Source organism: Lissotriton vulgaris, chromosome 6, assembly GCF_964263255.1.
Source record: "Lissotriton vulgaris chromosome 6, aLisVul1.2, whole genome shotgun sequence".
Taxonomy (NCBI): domain Eukaryota; kingdom Metazoa; phylum Chordata; class Amphibia; order Caudata; family Salamandridae; genus Lissotriton; species Lissotriton vulgaris.
In genome coordinates this window covers 740,616,052-740,643,762 of record NC_141694.1, presented here as the reverse complement: position 1 = coordinate 740,643,762, position 27,711 = coordinate 740,616,052, and positions in this window count along the sequence as shown.

Sequence of the window (27,711 nt, the reverse complement as noted above, 5' to 3'; positions counted from 1 at the left end):
GGGAGGTCGTCTCCACTGTGTGTCACCAAGCACAGTGTCACACCTTTGTAGGTGAGCGGGGCAACCAAACAGCTGGAATTGAATCACACTGGAGTCAGCGGAAAGCAATTAGCTGCCTGGATGCTTGCCTCAAAGTGCATGGCCACTCTAGTTCTCATGAGACAGCCGTGGTTCTGAGATCCAGTTCGCTCTGGTGGACCTAGGCCATCTGGTTGCTGGGTCAGCCTGGGCCATCTGGTCACAGGGTCGGCCTGGCCCATCTAGTCGCTGGGTCAGCTCATGCTATCTGGTCACCGAACTGGCCGACCAGATGGCTGGCAGGCCAACCTGAAGACTAACTCTGACTTTTGTTCCCCGGGTTCTATAAGCCTCTGCATTGTGGGGACTTAAGCGTTGAGGAAAATAAGCTTCCATGGCAGGGCAGAGAGGAGAGGGTTAGGGGTGGGTGGGCTTAAACCTTTTTTGCAGATCCAGATCTGGTCTTCAGGAAAGTTAAAGTCACCCACCCAAGGCAGCACCCTCTACCAAGGGTATGGTGGCAGCAGTCACTACCCAGGGCAGGTAGGCTGCAGACTGGGGAAGACTCTTGCTTCTCTACTGGGTTAGGTCCTAGAGCAGAGACTAGCTCTGCATGAGGCACAGACCCCTCTGGTGCACCGAGCTGGAACATGAACCCAGGAGAGCTCTGAGAAGCCCTCAGTTGATGCCTGGGCCCGATCTCAAAGGCATCGACTGTTGATGTACTGCCCCACCCAGGAGGTACCGTTGGCAGGCCCGAAACAGGGCTTATCTTTGTCTGCTGTGCACCCTCCCACAAAAACGGGCAAAGGGAAACAACAGGCCTGTGAAGCTCTTTCCCCCTCCTCCAGCAGAATGGGAAGCCATGTTCCTGCCCCTGGTCAGAGCTCTGGCATGGCACAGGCTCCATTCGCTGGTGCTCTTTGCCACAAAGTACGCAAGGCTCTGTTGTCCCAGACAGGGCGACTTGCTCAGGGCATCTGGTCCATTGATTGTTCATACTTAAGCCTATTTGGTGATAGGCTGCTTTGGTGGAACTCCTACCCATGCCCCCTGGTCAGGGCTTCCGAGCCACAGAGCATATGGGATGGGGTTCCGCTGGGTCAGGGAACCACCAGGCCTGGGCCTGCAAGCCCAGTGAACCAGCAGGCCTGGGTCTGCAACCTCACCAGGGCCTTGATCTCTATTCTCTGGTCATCTGTGTTGCAGAGCGACCAGGATGAGAAGCTATCCCTCGCCACTGCATCAGAACTCTGGCTAGCCATGGGTGGAGGCCTCACACCAGGGATCCCTTCTCCAGTTCAAAGGGTCACAAAGCCCCCAGGATGGGGTCCTGTGGGCCCATGGTGACTTCTGCTGCTGGGCTCAGGTCAGTATTCGACCCTGGGTTGGGCACCCCTTTGTCCTGGGTTCCCGAGCCTGGCACATAACAAAAATCCCAGCCCAGGGAGGCTTCTCCTGCTCATCTGGGTTCAGAAGCTTTGGGTTCAGGAGCTCTAACTGGGCCTGGGCTAGGGCTTTGGTGTGCCCTGGGTTAGGAGCTCCCTTTCAGGGCTCCGTCTTGTGGCTCACCACATGACAAAGTGCCCAGGACAAGGTCCTCTGGGCCCAAGCAGCCCTCCCCTGGTGGCCAGGGTGGAAAAGCTCTGACCAGGCCCTAACACAGTAGCTCCCAGGACCTGGTCTCGCTTTTTTTGCTCACAGCCTGGCAAAGCACACAGGACACGGTCTTTGGGCCCTGGGAGGGCCTCCCCTGCTTTGCCAGCATGTAATGGTGCCTCCAGGCCCTGGGTCAGAGTTCCATCCGGCCCTCCAACAGTTGAGGCCCAGCTGTGGTTCCATGAACCCAGCTTCAGCATCCCTGTCCCCTCCTAGGACGAGTGGAAGCCTTTTCATTAAGGGTTGCCATGACCAGTTGCCTGCCCTTTGAGCTCAGTCATTTGGTCCCTTTGAGCCATGGACGCGCAATTAGAAACCGATGCATCACCTCCCCACGCGGAGAAGAACCAACACATCCCCTATGCAGCAGTAGGGACCCGAAGCATCACCGTTCTTGCGTGTAAGGAACCGACCCATCACCTTCCTTGCAACACTTTCGTTGTACAGCGTTACGCATGCAAAGGTACATTAAACTCAAAGTGTTGCACTTTACATTTAAAGAGAACTAAGCTATTTCAACCATTTTTGAAGTACAGTATTGTTGATTTTTGTTGTTGGTCTTGTGTTCAGTCTATATAAAAATAATTATTTTTATACTACAACTTGTGTGGTGTCCATCTGTAGTGTTTGTCACTGGGTTACTGTACGTGTTCACGAATGGTTTACAAACTGCCTCTGAGATAAGCCTGTCTGCTCGTGCCAAGCTACCAAGGGGGTGAGCAGGGGGTATTTTAGGAGTGTACCCCCTTACCCTGACTAGACACAAGGGTCCCTATTTGGTCAAGGGTACCTACCTCTGCCAACTAGAGACCTCCAAATCTAACAGTAACCATAAAGTACTTTTTAAACAATAACATACAACTTGAATTTCCCCTTTGACACTTCTTCACCTGCCACAACCAGTGAGAGCACTGTTTCTCACTGACGTTCGAATAAGGAATTAAATAAGGTACGAGGCTCGGTTTTTACTGTCATCTGGATGGGGCTGCTGTTTCAACCAAGGAGCCATATTTCTTTCAAGTGGATTCCTACCAGTGGTAATCATTTGAAATCAACAATTGGAAACCATTGCCAAGATTTATTAACATTTTATGTCAGGGTTGCAACACTATTTTAATGCTGCCCAGATGAAAAATGCATTTCTGGATTTAATAAGCCACGTTAAACTCGGTTTGAATGGCTTAATAAAAAAGAAAGTAATGCAACACAGTACATAGCGTTGCCTTGTGTTACTTTGCATCGAGGAGGCATTCCATGGGTGGAAAATAGTTGTTACTATGCATCAACGGATAGATTTTGACACAAACCGAGATTTAATAAAGGCAGTAAACCAGGGTTTGTGCCTAGCCAAGAATGATATAATGAGGAAAACGCCTTAATTTCTGCTTGTTTCTTTATGCCTTTTAGGAAGTTATCCTGCACAAAAAGAATGTGTTCCACATCTTAGTAGATATAGCACATTTCTGCTCTCTCCCTTTCAAGCAAAGCAGTGCACAAAGTTGCCTTGCTGTGCTGCATTGTATTGTGTGAAAGAATAGTAAATCTGGTCCCATATCTATATAGCTACCCCAAGACTGATGGAGAGGTATCCCATGATGCGACATGCACTAGATACAGGAAGTCATACTCTTTGGAAGCTACCCACAATCAGCAGAAGAGCAACCTACTTGCAAGCTCTGGTGATAGGCAGTCAGGGCCCTCAAGTAACAAATGATCCTGCATGCCTAAAAGCAAACGAAAATAGACAACCTAAAGGGGAAGCTGACATCAAATTCAGCACATGAAGATGTTTACGGCATAGCACCCATCTCCTAGAATACACGTTTTACTCTTTTTTTTATTAACAATTAAATGTTTGAGCAGTTTATTTCTGTATTTTCTCAGAAGGCTAAGCCCTCTATGAACGCAACACAGGACAGACCAAGTAACAATCCACAGGAGTGCACTGGTCATAGGGCAAACTCAAGGCTGTCAGCAGACTCTTCATTGGTGAGGCTAAAGAGTCCACCTAGAGGCAGTGTTGGTGCTGACCACTAAAGTGGGTACTACTAGCGAACCAACAAGAGGAAGTGATTATCTGTACTCCCCTGGAGATTTAGGATTAGTTAAATGAGGGGGTTTAGCAGGAGAAGGAGAAGGAGGTAACACTAAGGGCACGGTTCCTTGCCATAGGCTTTTCCAGGCCTTAACAACACCAAACAGGCAAGACGTGCAAGAAGACACCCTTAAGCTCTCAACCCTTTACTTGGCTACCTGGCTAGATGCCCTAGGAAGAGGCATAATGTCAGCAGGGGAATGTCCACAGGGAGATGGTGGTTATGTTATCAGGGAAGGGCTGGCCTTGAAGCAGCAGATGGCATAAATGAGAAGTGCTCTTCGTAAGATTGGCAGAGTAAGCGCCAGGACTAAGGGAGCCGTGTCTCTGAGGTAAAGGAAAAGGTGTAGAGACATCAGATCAGAGAGAGAACAGATAAGAGTGTGGGCATTTTTGTTGAGATTGACCCCAGTCAATGTAAATTGGCAACACATTACATACAATCTAAATCACACTGAGCATCACATCGTTATTAAAAACCGAGAAGTTCTATATATTACCACAAGACAGTGTGATCTGGCCCAGCAACATGGGCACCAAACAAGCACATATCCGAGCACAGATGTTCACCAGTATACATTAGGGCCCCCGGCCACGAATTCTAGGGCATCGGTCTAAAACTCGCAATGTTCTTTAAATTAGCTTTTCGAAAACGTACTGCTACACATCTCTTCACGAGGTAATGGCTAAATATCTTGTTTCTTTTATGTGTGCCTGTCTTTTTTAATGAAGGGTAGTTTACTGTTTATAAATGTGACACAGCCAGTATAACAAGAAGAACCTTGTCTCATTAATCATAATAAAACAATCATAATAAGTTTGCATGCTATGCTCAGGTTTAAAACGATTCTATCGCTGCTGCCTCTTATCATTAACTACTCGGTAATTAGAAAAATGCAAAATTTGCACGTCTTCATCCTACGTATTTATGTTGCAGCCTTTAAAGGTCATGGGCGTCCACAGAAATATTTCCAGGGCGGGGCAAAATGTTAACGTCATCACCATCCTCCGACATGATGTGTGCCAGGTGGGGCACACAAAACACTGGGGTGCAGAACTAGTATAGACTCAATTAAATGCCAGGAATCCAGGACATGTGACTGACCCTGCCACGGGCCAACAAACACCACCTGTAGGGAATACGCTAAACTTTCTGACAAGGTGCTTTATCTCTGTCTGCTAGGTGTGCAGCCTTCTGGGTCCTCGAACCAACACCAATTAAGGCTGTCTTCAGCACGATTCTATTTTTATCAGAATACTTTAAAACATCCATTGATTAAAGCACCAGATTAAATATACTGTATGCACAGTGTATGTTAGGGATTATTTGTAGTACACATATTTACCAATATTGGCTTCTTGGTGCAAGAATTCATGATAACTTTTATCCAAAGTTAAAGCACAACGTCAAAGTTAGTAATAAATAATGCAGCAATCACACACGCTAGTGATTTGACAGTGGGTGCTCCCTTTACTAGAATTCCCTGGGCATTGCTAAATTTTACACACATTCAATTAATTTATACAAAATAAAATGTATAGGTCCAAATGTTAGCTATATTTTTTAAAAGAAACTTAGAGTCCCTCTGCGTGTAGTCAATGTCAAACTGACATCGTGCGCGCGTTTAGGGATACAATAATGGCTAGCTCCCTTATGCAGAAGCCAGGCACCGTGAATGTGTGGCACATGCGGCGCCCGCAGCTGCGCCACATCACAGGTCCAGGGATGCTGAGTCTTACACAGTGGTCGAAGTGGGGGGAAAAAAGTAGGGGAACAGTGGGCGAAGAATCAGAGGGCGGGAATAACCCAAGTATTGGATCGGTGGAGCCAGAGGTGTGGCTAGAATGCTCAGACATCCCAATTTTTAGTATTTGTTTGGCATTTCACTGCCCAGTTTAATCAACCAATGGATACACATGATTATTTAAGGTTATAATGAGTTATTGACATTAAATAAATTCACAAAGTGGGATATGCTTCTAATCACAGAATGTACCAAATACGATAAAATGTGGAAACACAAGCACATTGTCTCCAAGCCATGGAGTTTCTGTCATCAGCACTTCAACCTTTTTCAACAACAGCAGTTCAAATTTGAATCGCAAAATATCCTAGTTTGCAAATGTTTTCTCAAAAATTATGGCTCTGCCATATTTGCCTCATAATGCAAGATCTGCTGCATGATCTGACCATTTAAACTAATAAATTGTTTGTAGCTCAAACATATCAAAAGTTAATATAAAATGTGAGTTGTGTTGCTGCGGAGTGGATGGCCTATTGTAAAGGTTGACTGGTCACCTTTCTCACTGCTGCATTTGTATGTTACACTGGTACTAATAAGGCAAAATCTTTCCAGAGACTGTTAGCAAGTGTACACACGTCAAAATAATAAAATATCTGAAAATATACTGCATTACTCTGCAGCCTTTTTTTTAATCCATAATTTAGTCAACACTATGGCATAATGTTGTCATCCTTTGCTGCATAATTATTTCCAGTGGCCCCACAGCAGGCAGCACATGTTAAAAGTGCTTGTGAACGTAGCAGGGAGATTGTGAAGTTTGCGAACTTCGTTTGGTGTGTGCAAATCCTGCATTGCCAATCCCTGGTGAATTGCAGCTACTGCTGCTGAAACAAGGCCAATGGAGGTACCTTTGGGTGAGGCAGACTGGCCTCAAGGGCAGGGCCAGCAATAGCACTGGTGGTGTCCTGTGCATTAATGTTTGTTAGTGCCGCCCAATGACCACCTCTGCCATGGATTCCCTCACTACCACTCTTTAACTGTACCCCCCAAGTCTCCATAACCACTCTCTCTCAGATGCATTAAATTTGATTTACAGCGCCACTCATACCATTGTAGGGTGTCAGAGCACTTTACATCACATACATTGCACAGAGAAAATCAATATGTGTGTAAATCACTGTATAGAAAATGTTACATAAGACTAAGGACTACAAGGTGTAGGAGTTACATGACAACCATACTAGTAGCCCGTATAGTTTGATAGTGATTCGTCTGGAGAAAACACAATACCCGGAATTTAAAACGTAATACCATGGTTGGGGGTTCTCCTTAATAATCAGAATTGATTTCTGTCCAAAAGAACACTTTTTGGGACATTAGGATAATCAAAGACTGGGGGACGGGGGGAGGACATAACGCTCGAATTTATACCTTGCAGTTTGTATGCAGCTCTTAGATGACAGTTAATAGCTCACTGTTCTAAGTTAGGATTTTAACTTATAAACTGCAAGTAACAAAAGGATCTCTGACAAAAGCAGTACCCCACTGACCTATTTACATTATGTGCACTTTGTGATCTGCATGGCGCATGTTCTTTGCAGCGGGTACATTAATTATCTGAGCTACCTTTCCATGACTACTACAAAAAACAAGAGAGGTACTGAGAGTCTGTGAAATGAAGAAATGACAGGACCAGATTGTGTCCAGTATAAGTGTTCAGATCAAACCATTGATCTTGAGCACATGACACTATTATGTCATAGAGGTGATATTGGAACCCCCATCCATTTTAGATTGGAACTGGCAAGGATTGCCATGACCGAAAACTTTTTCGCCTTCGAGGACTCTCTGTATTTACAGATCTCGGGGACATCTATGGGCAGCAAATTCGCACCCAGCTTAGCGAATCTTTATGTCCATCATTTTGAGACCCAACAGGTACTGAACAACATCAATCCACATCTTCATCATTTGAAGATGTGGAAACGGTACATTGATGACATCATAGTGGTCTGGCAAGGAGATACACAATCCCTTTTGCTTTTTCAAGACTGGTTGAATGGACAAAATCCTTACCTTCGGTTCACTGTAGAGCATAGTAAAACCAAACTACCCTTTCTTGATTTGACAATCTTTCCACAAGAAGGGCACTTGGCCAGTTCTCTATATCGAAAACCTATGGCACGGAACTCATTGCTCAGATTCGACAGCCATCATCCCCGCTCCCTGAGGGAAAACCTTCCTTTTGGCCAGTTCCTCAGGGTCCGGAGGAACTGCTCTGACACTGCAGACTTCCGTGCAAAAGCTAAGGATCTTACTAGCAAACTGAGAATGCGACGATATCCTAAATCTCTGGTTCACAAGTCTTTCAAACGTGCTGCCAACAATCATCGTGAGGCCCTACATGAACCACCAGTTGCTAAACCACCCCTCGACAGAATAGTGTGTGTCACCACATACAACACCTCTTCGTCTAAAATACAGAAAATAATTAGACAGAAATGGCGCATTTTAAATAGCTCTGGTGAACACATTTCTCTACCACTGTTCTCTTTTAAGAGAGGGGCTAATCTTAGAGATGCTCTTGTACACACAAGACCTCGTGATGACATTGCAGAATCCACTCCTAACCTATGGAATCTTCCTCCAGTGCAGGGCCATTATCCCTGTGGCAACTGCTCAGTGTGTGCCCAAACCAGCAAAATCCTGGAAGTTGATATTGGCACCACTACACCCTGGAAACTAAAACGTCACACAAACTGTAATAGTGACAAAGTCATCTATCAGATCACCTGTCCTTGTGGCTTAAGGTACATAGGGATGACAACAAGAAAAATCAAACTGCGCATCCAAGAGCACAAAAGCACAATCAGACGCACAAAACAGGCTACCCGCCTTACCTCACATTTTCTGGAGAAAAAACATCATCCTGATGAACTGAGGTGGCTAATCCTGGAACAACCACACATACCCAGTCACATCACAGACATTTCATTGTTCCTTCTAAGAAAAGAGCAAAGGTGGGTCTACAAACTGCGAAGCGACACACAAGGGCTCAACGATGATATACCCTGGATGCAACTGTGAGCATCCATCTTAAACATCATCAGATTTACAGTTCACCTTGGCTTTTGGGCACCTGGGGCTAACATCTCAAACATGGGTGCACACCACCTCCACCTCATTGGTCCCACACGGGAGGTTGTCAGCGTCTAGGCCCGCTCTCTTTGGTCCATAGAATTGACTTCCCATTTGGTATTGACACCACGTTAATTTAATCTTGCCCAACTTTACTGTCACACGCAGCCGTAACCTAGGGATTGCACATAATATTGGACAAGCCTCCGACATACTGCCTTCCCTTTGGTATACACGACTTGGTTGCAATTTACCGGTCGATCTGTCTATTCATTTGTTCACACTCGGATACGACCGGTTAGACATGATAACTTCTTTTGTTACACACCACCTGATGTAACCACGGAGTGCAGATCAACATCACCTTGCTTTCTATCACTTCTCTGCAACTGCGGAGCTCTTATTGAAAGCGGACTTGGTCTGTAACATATTACACTGGCATTACGTAAAGTAAACAAAACAAAAACCCCTTTTTTACTAAACAGTGCATGATTGGTTGCAAGTTCACCAATCACGCACCTTGTGCCAAAGCCCATTTAGACTTTTCCCTGATATTCTCAGAGTCATTGGGCGATATACGTTTTCCATGCTGAATGCTCTACATGCAGTCCTAAGATGAGGTCGTTCGCCTAAACAGACTTATGATCACCATAAATGACTGATAAAAAGACTAGCGGTACGCATTTTACACAGCTCCGCAAAATAGCCTACATCCGCTGTCATTGGTTTAAGTCTCAACCAATGAGAACGCGCCAAGAGGTCTGTGCCTTTGCAGGCTTAACTTGCATCGCCACAATTGGTCGATTTCTCACAACCTATCACAACGCATATACTGAGAGTTCTCTCTCAGGTCCGCCACCGGCTGTTATTGCGTGATTGGTTGCAAGCTCACCAATCACGCACCTTGTGCCAAAGCCCATTTAGACATTTCCCTGATATTCTCAGAGTCATTGGGCGATATACGTTTTCCATGCTGAATGCTCTACATGCAGTCCTAAGATGAGGTCGTTCGCCTAAACAAACTTATGATCACCATAAATGACTGATAAAAAGACTAGCGGTACGCATTTTACACAGCTCCGCAAAATAGCCTACATCCGCTGTCATTGGTTTAAGTCTCAACCAATGAGAACGCGCCAAGAGGTCTGTGCCTTTGCAGGCTTAACTTGCATCGCCACCATTGGTCGATTTCTCACAACCTATCACAACGCATATACTGAGAGTTCTCTCTCAGGTCCGCCACCGGCTGTTATTAACAGCCATTCTCAGTGAGCCAGTCACCTCCCCCTCGGCTCAGGATTCTACCCGAGGTAACGACGGAGAGGTGAGTTCTTTAGCGCTCTATGCTGCGCTTCTTTCTGAGAGGGCTCTGAATAGGAAGACTCCATCTCCCTTTGATTTAACTTAACGCTAACAACATAATATGGCGGTTTTTGCCACCCTTGAATAACTCTACTGATAGTACAACCTTGAAACATTAAGGGGTTTGATATAATTTTTAGAGATGAATTTCACATCAGCTTCTCAATCCAGCCGCCTCCTTATGCCTTTTGGTGTCACTGTTTGTAAAAGTCTACAACAAAATGCAGGACTTATCTAGTTACTGCATTACTAATTCCTTTTCTCGCACTTATCTTTTTAGTGCGTGGCCTCCTTCCAACCTGAGCTGTTGCCAGGCGAGGTGAGGTTTTTTCTCCCTACAATTGGGGTGAGTGAAGACTATGTTTTCTTTGCATTTCAAGAGGTTGAGGTAAACACTACATAGTTTGTATACATTTAACACTGTGTCTTTTTGTTTCCCACATTTCTATGCACAGGAGGAGATACACCTTCAATTGTTGGAGATTGTTCATGTTCAAGCTCCAACTCACGATAAGTATATGTTGCAGTAGCTTATCATAGGTCCTGAAGAAAGCCGGTATAGGCTGAAACATGTCGACCGATTAATACACGTGATAGATAGCAATTCCTTACATGCTATCAGCTTACTGTTTTTAACGATACCACTTTGATGGTCACACCGAATAAAAGTCTTCTTATGTCATCAAAGTAGGTATTTTTAATCACTAGGATAAGTTTCCTTTTTCTTTTCTGAGCACTGCAAATTTATTTGCCCCTTCCACTCACACACTATCCTCTGCTGGTTGGATGTGGTTCTTAAGGGTCCAACATCTGGCTACCTCAGACTCTCCCTGAGGAGAAGCCCATAGGACACCTTTCTTTTCACCAACCCAGATGACGAAATTCCACTGATGAGTGGGCGGATGGGTACTATGTTCTTACTTTCTAAACCCTGTATCTTCCTATCCTCACCTCTATGACATAATAGTGTCATGTGCTCAAGATCAATGGTTTGATCTGAACACTTATACTGGACACAATCTGGTCCTGTCATTTCTTCATTTCACAGACTCTCAGTACCTCTCTTGTTTTTTGTAGTAGTAGTTGGGGGACAAGGTACTCACATTGTCTATAAACTAACTCCCCTAGGACCCCCCAATACTCTGTTGTATTTTTGTCTACCTTTCCATGAGTCAAAACTTCCACTAGAAATAATTCTGATCTCTCTCTCTAGGACGAACATTAATCACCAGAGTCATCATGACACATTTATTGGTGCCGAAAACTGCTGGAAGCCAGGAAGGAGGCAGCAAGCGTTTTTAAAACCACAATATACTTGCAAACATGATGCCTTCACCTAAAGTCAGCACCCAGTGCGGTCACACTGGTTGCACCGCCCTAGAGCTGGCCATTCTCAAGGGTCCTGTGACCTCAGTGACTGTTGTTCTAGGGTGTACTGCTTCATAGGCCTGCCTGCAAGACTGGAGGTAAACTTCAGTATGGATAGTGGTGGACAAGCCTTGAAGGTTAACCTACACTTGTAATGCTAGGGTCCACCTGCTGGTGCAAAGACACCAGGAGTTCTAAGGTGTTGTGAAGCCTTCTAAGGCCTAGCATGTGATTGTGCTCTCGCAGGAGAGTGGTCTGGTGGGCTGGTTATTAAGCCTGAACCTGGTTCCCAGTTCCAAATTCAGCAGCTCTGACCATAGTGCCACATCCTCTCCCCCACTGAACACCGTACTGCCCCACTGAGAAAACTCCCACTGTTTTCAACTACAACCCAATTGTTGCCCGCTATAAACACCTGGATGCGCAATTTAAATTACGCACTAGACAAGAGCAATATGCGGCCTACTGTTGGAAACGGTCGCTCCCTTCTGCCCTGCTCCCCCCTTACCACGCTGGCTGGGTATCGTTAGCGCTGCTACAGTGCCTGCATTGATTGTTTCATTAATTTACAGTGCATGTGCTCGATCCTGCATTGATTGTTTCATATATTTAGAGTGCCTTTGCTCGATCGATTTTACGCTTTATTTGCCTGCGTGACTGTGGTAATATCATTGCTTCTGCGCCCCGCTACCCACCACAGAATAATTAATTAACTTAATCTCCCCAACCCGGTCTGCTATTCCCTTTGAGCTACCATTACTTGTGCTGTTGTTGTTGTTGTGGCCTGAGCCCGCCCCCTACACCACGCACCCGCCTCCCAGCTGCTCCTCCCTCCCACTTAGAGGCAAGGCTTCTCCAAGAACATCGAGACGCTGTGACCGTCATTACTCTGTTGGAAACGGTCGCTCCCTTCTGCCCTGCTCTCCCCTGACCACGCTGGCTGGGTATCGTTAGCGCTGCTACAGTGCCTGCATTGATTGTTTCATTAATTTACAGTGCCTTTGCTCGATCCTGCATTGATTGTTTCATATATTTAAAGTGCCTTTGCTCGATCGATTTTACGCTTTATTTGCCTGCGTGACTGTGGTAATATCATTGCTTCTGCGCCCCGCTACCCACCAAGGAATAATTAATTAACTTAATCTCCCCAACCCGGTCTGCTATTCCCTTTGAGCCGCCATTACTTGTGCTGTTGTTGTTGTTGTGGCCGGAGCCCGTCCCCTACACCACGCACCCGCCTCCCAGCTGCTCCTCCCTCGCCCCTCCCCCTCCACTATCCATTTATGACAGATGCACTTGCGCGCGGCGTTCACGCGCAGCGGTCGTGCCGAAGGTGCGCCAAAGGTAAGCCCGTCTACGCCCGTCCGCGCCAAGCCCGCGCCCAGCGCCAGACCCCCTGGCCCCCATACCACCACCCCACCCACATTACATATGACGCCTCCACCCTCTTAGCCCTTAATCTCGGCCGTCTCCCCACCTGCGTCCAAGCGGCCCCTGGACACACCCATGGACCCTTCACATGTAACTCCTGCAAATTTGACGGCACCAAGACCAACTCCACATCCACGAACACCAAACAGAGATCTGACACCAACCACCTAAAATGCATCCTGCTCAACACCCGCTCGGTCCACAGACACGCCATCGACCTTTGGAATTTACTAGACACCATCTCTCCGGACGTCGCCTTCCTAACAGAAACATGGATGAACGCCTCCTCAGCCCCAGACATCACCATTGCCATCCCGGAAGGATACAAGATTATTCGTAAAGACCGCGCCAAGCAAACAGGAGGAGGCATCGCCATCGTCCATAAGAATTCCATCCGCATCTCAACCAGCTCAGACGTCACCCTCACTAGCGCCGAACACCTTCACTTCCAGATCCACACTGACCCCAAGACCACTCTCAGAGGTACCCTCCTCTACAGGCCACCAGGACCCCGTGCACAATTCAGTGAAGACATCACTGACTTTATCACTCCTCACGCCCTCCCCTCCGAGGACTACATTCTACTGGGAGACCTCAATTTTCATCTGGAAAAGAGCAACGACAGCAACCCCACCACCTTACTGAACAACCTCACAACCTTGGACTCAAACAACTTGTTAACACCCCCAATCATCACGCAGGCCACACACTCGACCCCATCTTCACCTCCAGCAAACATATCTCCTTCAGTCACACCACAGTTCTCCAATGGACGGACCACAGCTGCGTTCACTTTGTCTACAAAAAGACCACAACCAACAACCATCCTCAACCCACTCTACGAAGAAACTGGAACAAAATCACCATCGACCAGATCTACTCCTCGCTTCTTCAAAATCCCCCTGCCCACTGTTCGAACCCCAACCAAGCAGCCATGAACTTCACTCAATGGCTAACCAACAGCGCCGACAACTTAGCACCTCTGAAAAAACGTCAAAACAAACTAGACCGCAAAAACGCTCCCTGGTTCAACGATGATCTTAAGAAATCCAAGAAACTCTGTCGCTCCCTCGAGAAGGCCTGGAAAAAAGACCCGAACACCAGCACCAAGGACGCCTTCAAAAACGCCTTCAAAATTGCGTCCAAAAACGCCACCCGCACACACCACCAACTGATCCGGACTGCCAAGAAAGCTGCACTTAAAGACCGACTAGACAACAACGCCCACAACAGCAAGTAATTATTCAACAACAGAATTTACCAACCCCTCTGCCAACTCCAACGACATCACTCCCTCTCAAACCCTTTGCGACTCCCTAGCCTCGTTCTTCCACGACAAAATCGCAGACATCCACAACAGCTTCGACAACCAACCCAGAGACCAACCCTCACAACCTTCTGCCGTACCCTCACCCCCCTCAAACATCCTCAACGACTGGAACCCTATCTCCACAGAGGACACCATCCGCCTGATGAACACCATTCACTCTGGCTCCCCTACAGACCCATGCCCTCACCACATCTTCAACAAAGCAGACTCCATCATAGCACCTCACCTCCGGGACGTCATCAACTGCTCCTTCAACTCCGCCACCTTCCCGGAAAGCTGGAAACACGCCGAACTCAGCGCCCTCCTGAAAAAACCCACAGCCGACCCCACCGAACTCAAAAACTACCGCCCCATCTCGCTCCTACCTTTCCCGGCCAAAGTCATCGAGAAAGCTGTCAACAACCAGCTCGCCGCCTTCCTCGAAACCAACAAATCCCTCGAATCCTCACAGTCCGGCTTCCGAGCCAAACACAGCACTGAGACCGCCCTCATCGCAGCAACAGACGACATTCGTACTCTACTGGACAATGGAGACACAGTCGCCCTCATCCTCCTTGACCTCTCCGCAGCCTTCGACACAGTCTGTCATAGCACCCTCCTACAACGCCTCAGAAATATCGGAATCCAAGGAAAAGCACTGGAATGGATCTCCTAGTTCCTTGCCAGAAGAACTCAAAGAGTCCGCCTCCCACCATTCAAGTGAGAGGCCACTGAAGTCACTTGCAGAGTTCCACAAGGATCCTCACTCAGCCCCACCCTCTTCAACGTATACATGAGCCCCCTCGCGACCATCGCACGCCAACACAACCTCAACATCATCTCCTACGCTGATGACACTCAACTGATCCTCTCACTCACCAAAGACCCGACCACCACCAAAACCAACCTACATGAAGGAATGAAAGAAGTTGCCGAGTGGATGAAGCACAGCCGTCTGAAACTGAACTCAGACAAAACAGAAGTCCTTATCCTAGGTACCTCTCCCTCTGCCTGGGACGACTCTTGGTGGCCAGAGGCCCTTGGAAAAGCTCCCATCCCGACGGACCACGCATGGAACCTAGGCGTCATCCTGGACTCCTCTCTCTTGATGAACAGACAAGTCAACGCTGTTTCATCATCTTGCTTCAACATTCTTCGCATGCTCAAAAAAACATTTCGCTGGATCCCCACCGAAACCAGAAAAACGGTCACCCACGCACTGGTCACAAGTCGCCTAGACTACGGGAACACCCTGTACGCCGGCACCACCGCAAAACTTCAGAAAAAACTCCAACGCATCCAGAACGCATCAGCCAGACTCGTACTAGACATCCCGCGTAACGACCACATATCTGGTCACCTGAAAGACCTCCACTGGCTCCCCGTCAATAAGAGGATAACATTCCGCCTCCTAACCCACGCACACAAAGCACTTTAGGAACTTGGACCCGAATGCCTCAACACTAGACTTTCCTTCTACAACCCCCCCCCCCCGCCAGCTACGCTCCTCCAACCAAGCCCTTGCCACTGTACCTCGCATCAACAAGACTAATATGGGAGGAAGATCCTTCTCCTACTTGGCAGCTAAAACCTGGAACTCACTTCCCACTCACCTTCGTCTCACTCAGAACCATCTAGCATTCAGAAATGTAGTGCGCTATATAAATTATTTGACTTGACTTGACTTGAACATCCTGGAAGAAGCAAACACTTATAGGGAATGCAAAATTTAGCAAACCATGGGAAATGTAAGCAGGAACAACATGGTTACCTTAATGCTTTTACACTCACTATTCAGAAATCAGTAAGTGCTTTTGCCTGAAAAGTTAAGGACACGACTACAGGGCCCTGAATTGACCCATTTCAATGGCCATTGCTTATATCCTTACAAAACGTAAGCAGTATGGTAAAAAGACCACATCCCTGAACGCAGAGCCGCAGCACACATTTTGTTTTCCAATCCACACATTTTGGTACCTCCAGGATTGGTGCACTAGTTCCAAGTCCAGGGAAAACAAAGACAAGAAAACAAAAATAGCGCTTCACTGGCAAACTCTGAAAAAGTGGCGCTAATGTGTTTCAGTGTGAATAAAATCAGTTTGGCCAGTTTGCTACCACTCTGTCTTACTTTATTTAGTTATTTATCTATTTTTCATATTTTTAGTCTATTATTCCCAATTCTGCACTTTGGAATTAAAATGTCAGAAAAATACTACATTTCCAGCAAAAGCGTCTTTCTTTTTTCTATCCATTTCACAGAGAAGCAAATGAAAGAAAGGAGAGGAAAGAGAGTGAGAACATCGTCTTGAAGTCACGGTTTTCATGGGCATCCGCAGGGGGGGTAAGGAGGGTAGCTCCAGGGGGGGAAAGCGCCCCTTCTTGCCCCCCTGCGGACGCCCATGTTAAAGGTGTCACACCACTATGCCTTTGCCGAACCATTCCATAGAAATGGCACAGTTGCATAGGTGTAACCTGTAACTGTTTGCCTTATCCACAACACATTCTGACTTCTCCAGGTGCATCTTGCACATATCAATGTTGTAAGACTTAAGTCACTCCTATTTACTTTTCAACCTGAATTACTCCTATTTTACTAATCTAATGTGTGATTATTTTATGCATACATTCTGCAGAGAATGCATGCATGGGGTTCGAACCCCTTTGAAAATATTTTCCCTAAAAGTTGGCACTTCATACACCACTTGTGCCGACAGCTCCCCAAAAAGATACATGTTTCTACAAGTTTAACAGCATCTGCATGATAATCATCATATCTCTTTTACATATGTTGAAAGAGTCAGCATGCATTCGAAATGTTATGTAAATAAACACCAAGTTAAAACTGCGTGTTTTTTCACCACATGTACATAATTTATTTCCCCATAAGCACACTCCTTTGACTACCCACTGCTGTACATTACGCCTGACTGAGCCAATCAGTACGTGCTTGTAGCAATTGTCTTTCCTTACCTCTTTGTTAATTCGCCATAAATTATGAAAGCAAATGTTACAGGGACATTCTAAAAGGATCATTGGGGATGATAGAATGATTGGTTGCATTCTCTTAAATGTCCACTGGCGGCAGTGTAGTTGAATGCTTACATGGGCAAAGTGAAAATGTACCATCTTCTGCATTTGTTATTGTTTACCTGCCAGGGTGTGTTTTAATGGTTTTATGCAGCAATGCCTTGTAGGTAGACAATCACACAGAGTGCATTTGGAAATATGTCCACATATGTATGAAATGTGATAAATTACCTTATAGGATATGATTTTATTTTTAATATTATAGAGTTCTAACGATTATATGCTGATTTAACTGTTACATTGCTTTGTCACGTACCATTGTAATGCAGCTATTTATCGTGTTACTGGACACACACTATACAATACAAAAGAGGGATTATTGGATGAAGTTTTGCAATAACATGTAATTTGCGCTGTTACTTTTACAAAGGGCGATGAGGGTTGAAGGCTGTTACATGTACCCGGTACTGTTATTTAGTAAATGTTGAGGAAAAATGGCCATAACTTTGATCTGCATGGGAATTATGGGTGTTCCATTGGCACTGAATCTGTTTAGGATAATATATCTGGCACTTTTATTTAGTAGATGTTGAAGGAAATGGGCATATCTATATGCTGTATGGGGAATTATGGGATTTACAGTCTCTTAATTTATTTGGGACTGTAGTAGGATTGTTCCAGGTAGGAAATGTGAATAGGGATAAAAAGTTACTACATGTCCTGGGCATGGTATTTTACATAGCCTTCTCAGGATAATGGCCATAATGATTTCTAAATGGAGATGACAGGTGTTAATCAGCTGTTACATATACCTGCCATGGTAGTTTAGTGACGACGTGTGTTGAGGAAATGGGTATGCATATTTTTTACATGAGGATGATGGGAGTTAAATGGCTAGTACATATACCTGGTAATGTTATTCAGTAAAAGTTGAAGGTAAATGGGCATAAGTGTATTTGGCATTGGGGATTATGAGCGTTACATGGTCATTGGATATATTTGGAAATGTATTAGGATTGTTCAACGTAGAAAATAGGGATAGGTATTACAGATATGGGGGTTATATGGCTTTTACCTATATTTGTCACTGCATTTTCATGAATACTGTATAAGCATGGGCGGAAAAATCCGTTTCGCTCGCGGATTTTGCGGATTTTCGGTAAATTCGCAATCCGCGAGATTTGCGAATCTCCCGCAAAATCCGCAAATCCGCGAGCAGCGGATTTTGCTCGCACTGTTCGCACTGTTTGCGTGAGTTCGCGGCTTCCCAGTACAACTTCGCGCCCCGCGAATAAGTGCAAAATTGCAGAAATACGATCTTAGCAAAACTGAAACTACTTACCAGGTTCAAAAGTTCAGGCTCATCATTAGTAGCCATTTCCTGTAGTGCTCCCTGAGGGGCCCCTCCAGAGTTCAGTTGCCAGTTGCAACTATTATGTGACCCTGCTCTGAACCTCAGAATAGTTACACATATGCCACAAAGGTCCTGAATTACAGCTAAGGGAGACAAGCAGGAGCCAGGCTGGAAGTTCAAATCCATTAATCAGCCCCTAATTCATTATTGTCAGTTGGGGCAGGGCAGGTGTTGTAACTAATTTTGCAACAATGAAAGCACTTAGCAAGTGCAAAAGATCACTAATCAGGAAGCACTAAGGAAGCAGGTGCCAGCTAAAAAAATATTCTGTGACACATTAATCAGCCCCAAATTAATTCAGGTCACTTGAGGCAGGGAAGGTGTGCTTGCGTTGCCACAATGATGTACACTGACTGGACAACCAGAGGGTGCTGTGATGAAACAGAGGGTGGCATGGGTGGGCCAGAGGGTGGCATGAGTAGTCAGAGAGTGGCGGTGGTGACAGAGAGTGGCAGTGATGAAGAAGAGTGTCCCAAACAGGCTGGACACGTAGAAACAACAAGTTCGCGAAACTTGCGACCCGACAGGTAAGTTCGCAATTTGCGACATTGTACAAAACCCTCGCGAACAGGCAGAAACCCGCGCAAACACACAAAAAAAAAAATCCGCAAATTCGCGAGAATTCGCGGATTTTGCGAATTGCGAGTTCGCAAATCCGCAAAATTCGCGAACGCGAGATTCGCAAAATTCGCCCATGCTTAATACTGTACAGAAATGTCAATAGCTACTTTACTTACACGGGATTGTGGAATTTAAATAGCTGCTGAACATAGTTTTCCCTATAATATAATGATCCTGTTAGAAAAATGGAATGAGATAACGTTTACACAGCGCATTATGGGGGTAAAAATCTCCTACATATCCTGGGCACAGTATTTTACGTAGCCCTCTTTGGAAAATGGCCATAATGATTTGTACATGGGGATAATGTATGTTAAGTGGCTATAACATATACCTCAAAAACAAAAAAGGTTTCTGTTTCCAGATACCTGAGAGCCTTGCTAGAAGAAAGACAGCCAGTACTCAATTGGGTTGGCTGTTGGGGTTGTGTATAATGTATAAAAAGGAAAAATTATTCCTTTTTTAGGTGTCCCCTCACTCACCGGGGTTGCCCCACGGTGACATGCTTCATCATTGGGGCCATCCCAGTCCTCTACGGGCTGGGGCGTGCTACGACTTGCGGAGTTACGTAGGAGCACTTAAATGGACTATGTGTGGTGCATGTGTAATTGTGGGGAGTGGACTATGTGATGAGTTAAAAAATACCTGCCCAGTAGGTTACTAATAAACTTTATTCTGACCTCTAGGTGGTAGTATTAAAAACGGGGTGGGGAGATAGGCTGTACTAAACTTAATGTGTCCAGATGTACCTATCAACTCCTAAGTCGACATGTTTCGTGCATACCCCAAGCACTTCTTCGGGACTACACAGGGACCAGCCCTGTGTTCGCCACTCCTTAACTCTGTCACTGAGATATTTACAAAAAGTTTATAAACTGCAGCAAACTCTGCTAAGTGCATGCGTTTATACCTACGTATTTTGTTCCAAAAACACGTGGTTCTTTTTTGAGACCTAACTGGGCCCCATGGAGTCGGAGGGGTATCGGTATCCTAGCAACTTTGTGCTCTGGTTACCTCCTGCATTCAGGCACCTACTCTGTCTCCCTCCGGTCCGGATGTCCGGATGTCCGGAACGGAGGGAGACAGAGTAGGTGCCTGAATGCAGGAGGTAACCAGAGCACAAAGTTGCTAGGATACCGATACCCCTCCGACTCCATGGGGCCCAGTTAGGTCTCAAAAAAGAACCACGTGTTTTTGGAACAAAATACGTAGGTGTAAACGCATGCACTTAGCAGAGTTTGCTGCAGTTTATAAACTTTTTGTAAATATCTCAGTGACAGAGTTAAGGAGTGGCGAACACAGGGCTGGTCCCTGTGTAGTCCCGAAGAAGTGCTTGGGGTATGCACGAAACATGTCGACTTAGGAGTTGATAGGTACATCTGGACACATTAAGTTTAGTACAGCCTATCTCCCCACCCCGTTTTTAATACTACCACCTAGAGGTCAGAATAAAGTTTATTAGTAACCTACTGGGCAGGTATTTTTTAACTCATCACATAGTCCACTCCCCACAATTACACATGCACCACACATAGTCCATTTAAGTGCTCCTACGTAACTCCGCAAGTCGTAGCACGCCCCAGCCCGTAGAGGACTGGGATGGCCCCAATGATGAAGCATGTCACCGTGGGGCAACCCCGGTGAGTGAGGGGACACCTAAAAAAGGAATAATTTTTCCTTTTTATACATTATACACAACCCCAACAGCCAACCCAATTGAGTACTGGCTGTCTTTCTTCTAGCAAGGCTCTCAGGTATCTGGAAACAGAAACCTTTTTTGTTTTTGACTTAAATGACTGGAGGGCGAGCCGAGCTAGTAACCCTCTAACTCCCTTCTTCTTTTCCTATAACATATACCTGCCATTATAGTGTCAAGACATGTGTTGAGGAAATGGGCCTATATAATTTGTACATAGGGATGTTGGGGGTTAAATGGCTTGCAAATATACCTGGTACTGTTATTTAGTAAATGTTGCAGGTGAATGGACATAGGTGTATTCTGTATGGGGGACTATGGGTGTTACATGGCCAGTGAATATATTTGGAAATGTATTAGGAATATTCAAAGTGGGAAATAGATACTGGAATTTTCTACATCAGGGATGATGGGCATTAAATGACTTTTACATATACCTGCAGCTGTATTTTCATATCTACTGTAAGGTAATAGTAATGGATGTTAAATGGCTGTAACACATATGTGCTACCTTAGTGTAGTGAAGTGTGTTGAGGAAATGGTCATACATCTTTTCCATGGATATTCTAGCTGTTAAATGGCTGGTACAAATACCTGGTACTGCTATTTATTAAATGTTGAAAGCAAATGTGCATAGCTGTATTCTAAATGAGAAATTATGGGTGTTACATGGCAATTAAATATATTTAGGACTGTGTTAGGATTGCCCCAGGTAGGATATAGGGATATGGATTTTCTACATCGTGGATGATGGGGGTTATATGGCTTTTGCATATACCTGCCACTGCATTTGCATGATTACTGTAAATAAATTGTAATGATTTCTACATGGGGGAAGATGGGTGTTAAATGGCTATAGCATTTACCTGGCACTGTAGCGTAGTGACGTGTGTTGAGGAAATGGGCACAACTATTTTTCACATGGGGCATTATTGGCATTAAATGACCATTTAATATATTGCGATTTTATTATGCTTATTTCTGGCAGGAAATAGGGATAGTGATTTTTTCTACATAGGGTATGATGGGCCTTAAATGGTTGTTACATGTCCCTGCAACTGCGTTTTCATGATCTCTGTAAGAAAATGGTAATAAATATTTGCTGCACAATTAGATTATTGGTTTTAAAAGTCTGAAGAATGCATTTGCCACAGTATTCTAATGGCTCCTGCTAGACAAATGTGAATTTCTAATTTTCACATGGGGGATGATGGCTGGCAAATGAACGTTGCATACCCTGGATAAAGATTTTACTTACTTCTCTTGGGATAATTAGCATAGCCATTTTCTACATGGAGCATAATATGTATATTTTTTTTATAGTTTTATATAGCGCATACTAGACCCTAGTATCAAAGCGCTTTACACGAGCACCAGTTTCGTTACATGAGGACACATTCATTTTTTAGTTTTTTATTAGGCACGGGGAGATTAAGTGATTTACCCAGAATCACAGGATGTTGAGCATTGTTGCAGAGACTCAAACCTGGGTCCCTACCTTTGAGGTTGACCGGTCTAGCCGCAAGGCTACATCCTCTCCCCTTACTTGTTTAATGGACCACTGGAATTATGTGATAAGGGATAACTATATTATGCAACTGGTTTACACTAAATCAAGCAACAAGAAAAGGCAAATATGCACAGTAATGAACCACATTTTGTGATATGATTGCCTCATTATTTTGTTGTTCATACATGTTAACACTATCTCACGAAATGATTCACCTCATGATTGCCAGTATGACACTGAACTACAACAAGAAGCAAAATAAAGTGTCCAAAATTTTGTGAAAGGCCTTCTGCATTTCAGTAACGTTTGATTCTTTTGAGTGAGAAACACATTTTTTTGTTAAAAAATGCAGATTATTCAGCAGATGGTGCATTATGCAGTAAATGGAGCAAATCTATATTTTTGCTGATAAGGTAGAACCTTTGAAATTTGAATTTCATAATTCAAGTGGCTTTGCATATACCTGTAAATGTATTTTAGTGATTTGTTTATGAAAATGGGCATTCCTATTTTCTTTTACATGGGGGATGATTCGGGTTTAATGGCTGTTATGAATACCTGGTACTGTTATTTGGTATTTGCTGAACAAAATTGGACATGGCTGTGTTCTACACTTGGATTATGATTGTAAAGTGACTATTGCAAATACCCTAGATTGGATTAGCCTTATCCTAGGTAGGCAATGGTGATAGTGGTTTTCTACATGCGGTTGATGGGTTTTAAATGGCTGGAAAGTATACCTGCCACTGTATTGCTTTGATTCGTTTAAAGAAATTGCTATTTTTGTTTCAGGTTGTGGGAATTAAATGGCTGTTTAATACAATGGCCACTGTATTCTAATGGTTTCTCATAGTAAAATAGCACTTTTTTTACATGGGGAATGGTGTGTGTTAATTTGCTGATACATTTACCAGCCACTATATTTTAGCAATTGCTGAAGGAAAAATGGGATACCTGTGTTCCATATGTGTGAAGTGTCCCTACTAATGTGTTGTTGCAATAGTAATCCTGCTCAGTATGAGAGGAACTGCGGATATTTGGTATATGTGCTTGGCTGAGGAGCCTCCAAGTCAGATTCCCCCAAATCGGTTATAATACAGAGGTCCGTTGAGCCTTGTTTTACCCCGCAAAGCGGGCCTCTGGGCCTGTGCATAGGGCTGCTTTCATAGGGACTGGAGTACGGATGGAAGATGACTGCCTCAATCGCCCTTAGTGCACAGCATGTTGGTAGGGCACCCGGTGCTAAATCATTCATAGATGACCTGATTGTGGGTCGGGGTTTCGTAAGTAGCAGAACAGCTACCTTGCATCAATCTATTGAAAGTCATCCTCCGAGCGAAGCCTTTCTCTCTGTTCATGGGTGTTTGCACCCCCCCACCGGAAAGCAAGTAGCTGCCTGAGTGCTTGCCTCAAAGTGCACGGCCACTCTTGTTCTCATCAGACAGCCGTGGTTCTGAGATCCAGCTGGAAAATTCTAGACTACCTAGCCAAAACCAAAGGGGATATTATCCTACCACAGGAAACTAAACTGTTGGGGGAAAGATGCAAAACTCATTAGAGGTAACTGGATATCACAGATGGCATACCTGCTGTTAAAAAGAAACGGGGGTAATTACCCTTATATCGAAAAGATCCAACCTCTCACTAGACTCACAGACCCACGACAATGAGGGCAGACCCAGGTCACACAGTTAGGAAGGGGAAAAGAGTAAATTCATGTAGCAAACATATATGGCCCTAACACGGACGACCCAGCCTTCTGATAGGAGGTGTCCATCCTGTTGGAAAGGTTCCCCCAAAACAACCTCACATGGGTAGCAGGGGACTTTAACATCCCTCTGGACCGCATAATAGATAGACTATCAAACTGCCACTGCCATCCCAGGAGCTCACATGCTGTACTCAAAACCGTATGCTCCAATTAATTTAACCTTAGAGACGTGTGGCGCCTCCAGCATCCAGATCCTAGAGATAACACCTTTTTCTCTAACCCACACACCAAGATAGATTATTTCCTCATTTCCGGCTTGCATACACGGCTAATCGAACACACATACATAGGCCCAAGGATGGTGTCGGACCTCTCGTGTATTAGTCTAAAACTGGCTGGGTGTCATAATGAGGCTGTTCCAAAGAGATGGTGCTTTAACAGCGACATACTGTCAGACCGTGCCGATAAAAAAAAGATAGAGGAGGCCATAATCGACTACCTTAAACACAATTACACCTCGCATTGAAACCTACCTTCGGGGCACAGTAATTGGAATAAAGACAAAAAACAGCAGGAGCTCAAACTTGAGACTAAGCCAGCCAGAACAGGAGATCACAATGCTAACACAAAAAAATATGAATACAACAAAATCCTAAGCGAAAGGGCAGGGCTCTGCATGAATACATATAGAGCTCTCAACCTATGCGAAGCTAACAAAGCAGGGAAACTGCTCGCTTCCTACCTCAAGCACAAACGCAACAAGTGTGTTATCTCAGCCATTAAGGACCCGGACAACAGAACACACACCAAGCACAAAGACATCCTTAAACCTTCAAGGAGGTTCAGGAACTCTATAAGAATGATCAGTCGCTGAACTTAGAAGAATGCACCAAATACCTTGAAAAACTAGAATTGCCGCAGCTAAACACAGAAGAGAAAACTAAGCTAGGACTGGAAATTAGTTACACAGAGATTGAAATGGCAGTCAGATCCCTAAAAGACAACAAGGCCCGTGGCCCAGACGGGTTCACAGCCTCGTTTTACAAAACCTTCCTAGAACAACTAAAGCCAACCGCAAAACAGCTGTTCAACCACACAGCTACTAAAGGGGCCACGCCGCAGTCTATGACGGAAGCTAACATAATAGTCATTCCAAAGGAGGGGAAGAACTACCTCTCAACAAAAAACTACAGGTCTATATCCCTGATAAATATAGACTGCAAAATATATGCCAAGATCCTAGCTGTCAGGCTCAACTCGGTTCTCCCCAACTTAATAATGAACTCCCAAGTAGGCTTCCTCAGTAGCCGCATGTCTAACGATAACACCCGCCTTCTGTGCCACATCATAGAACATGCCGCTGTTAAGGCTGAACAGGTAGTAGCAATCACCTTAGATGCCAAGAAGGCCTTTGACAGAGTTTCCTGGGCCTTCCTGGAGCGATGTATGCAATCTTTTAACCTAGGGGAGGACTATATACACATGGTTATGGCCCTCTATAGGAACCCATCTGCCTGTATTGTCGTTAACAGATCCCTCTCGGAACCTCTCAAGCTACAACAAGGTACTAGACAGGGTTGCCCACTATCCCCATCCTAATTCTTGCTAGCATTAGAACCCCTTATCAGGGACATCAAGGCAGACACTAAAATTAAAGGGGTGGACATCAACGGTGTCCAAATAAAACTTGCCGCCTATGCAGATGATATACTAATTGTAACAGAACAACAGAGGGTTTCAATCAATGCCCTGATAGACACAATTACTAAATACTCCAGCCTCTCCGGATACAAACTCAACAGAGACAAGTCAGAACTCAAACCATTAAACATCTACTGCACAAGAGATATCCTGGGAGAATCAGGGATAACCTGGCAAACAGGGTACATCAAATACTTAGGCATTGAATTTGGCAACAACATGATAGATACACTACACCAGAAAGAGAAAACTCGATTAGAGAAAATAAAGAAGCTTCTGGAATCTTGGTCACCAAAATTCAATACATGGTGGGGCAAAATCGAGACTATCTAAATGATGATCACCCCGATGGTTAACTATCTCATCAGCATGCTCCCGCTCCTCCTTACAGATGACTTCCTTCGCAAAATAGATAACCTCATATCTAAATTCCTATGGCGGGGGAAAAAAGCAAGGATCAGTATGAAACCACTAAGACTAGCTAAAACACTAGGATGGGTGAACTTAGCGGATTTCAGACTATACCATATGGTCTTCCTGGCAAAACAAGGCTCATGCTGGATTACGCCACCTGCAGGCTACACGCCCACATGGCTAGAGGTTGAGAGGGCCATTGTTAACAACCTAAGTCCCCTTGCACTTCTAAAAACAAATAGATCATTTCCACTTACCTCCAAGTCCATTTTCAAAAACACAAAAGTATCACTACTTAAAACCGTCAAAAAGCTGGAGCATAGCATTAAAGGGTCTAAACTGGAATCACTCTGGGCCAACCGCAATGTAATATACAAAGGCAAAAGCACAACCCTAGACACATGGGTAAAAAAAGGGATACTTTTCCACTTTCAACTAGAAGAGAACACATATACAATTACATTTGCAACCCTTCAGGAGAGGTTCGGCCTTGCAGACATTGAGTTCTACAACTACCTAAAAATTAGGACAGCCCTCACAAAAGTCAACCTAAATACCGCCCAACCATCACCCTCCCTATTTATGACAAATATAAACAAACTGGGCCACCAAGTTTCAGGAATATACAAACTCCTCCACCCAAGTTCCTCTAGACTCAATAGTAAGGTTATGACCTTCTGGGAGCAACTGCACCCAGAACCACTAAAAGAATAGGACTGGCCTGCAATACAGAGATCCGTTTCACAAAATAAGATCTCTCCGGCCCTCTCCTAAACCAATTACTGGCTACTACACAAGGCATTTTGGACCCCGGCCCGATTATTTGCACTAGGGCTTAGAAAGGACGCAACATGCTGGTGTAGTGTAGTTCCTATATTCCCAATAGGCTCTGCGCATTGGAATAATATACACTATAGATAGGACTGAGGTCAGTATGTCTCTATCGAGTATATTAAACTTAATTGTGTGTGTGCCAGCTAACTCAGAGTTCACTAGAAACTTTCTCAAATAAACAAGAAAGGATTACTTTCTGAAAACCGCATAAACATGACAACTTTGTTTCCCCTGGAATCGAAAAGATATCTTCAGAGTCGTGGAAACTATAGATAACTATTTCACTCAGTCAATCGTGCATGCTTCATTTCTACAGAGTTGTATAGAAATAGAGAGATGGGCATTTCAATAAAAAGGGTTTATTGAACAGTCTTATTTCTCATGCAAGAGATATGAACTGCTACAAATGTTAGACAGAATGCAAAGTATAATGCGCACAGCGTAAACAGTATTATAAAATAATACTGTAATAGCATTGTCTGTTGCTATGACATATTTAAAAATACATACATAAATAACACAGGCTAAAATACTCAACTGGTGCTTCTAAAATACGCCTACCCCGGTGTACCTAACCTAGGTCTAGTACAAGGGAAGAAGTGGGAGATGTCGTTAGCTATAGTTTAGTTTTGCCAAGAATTGCCAAAGGTTTCTCTAG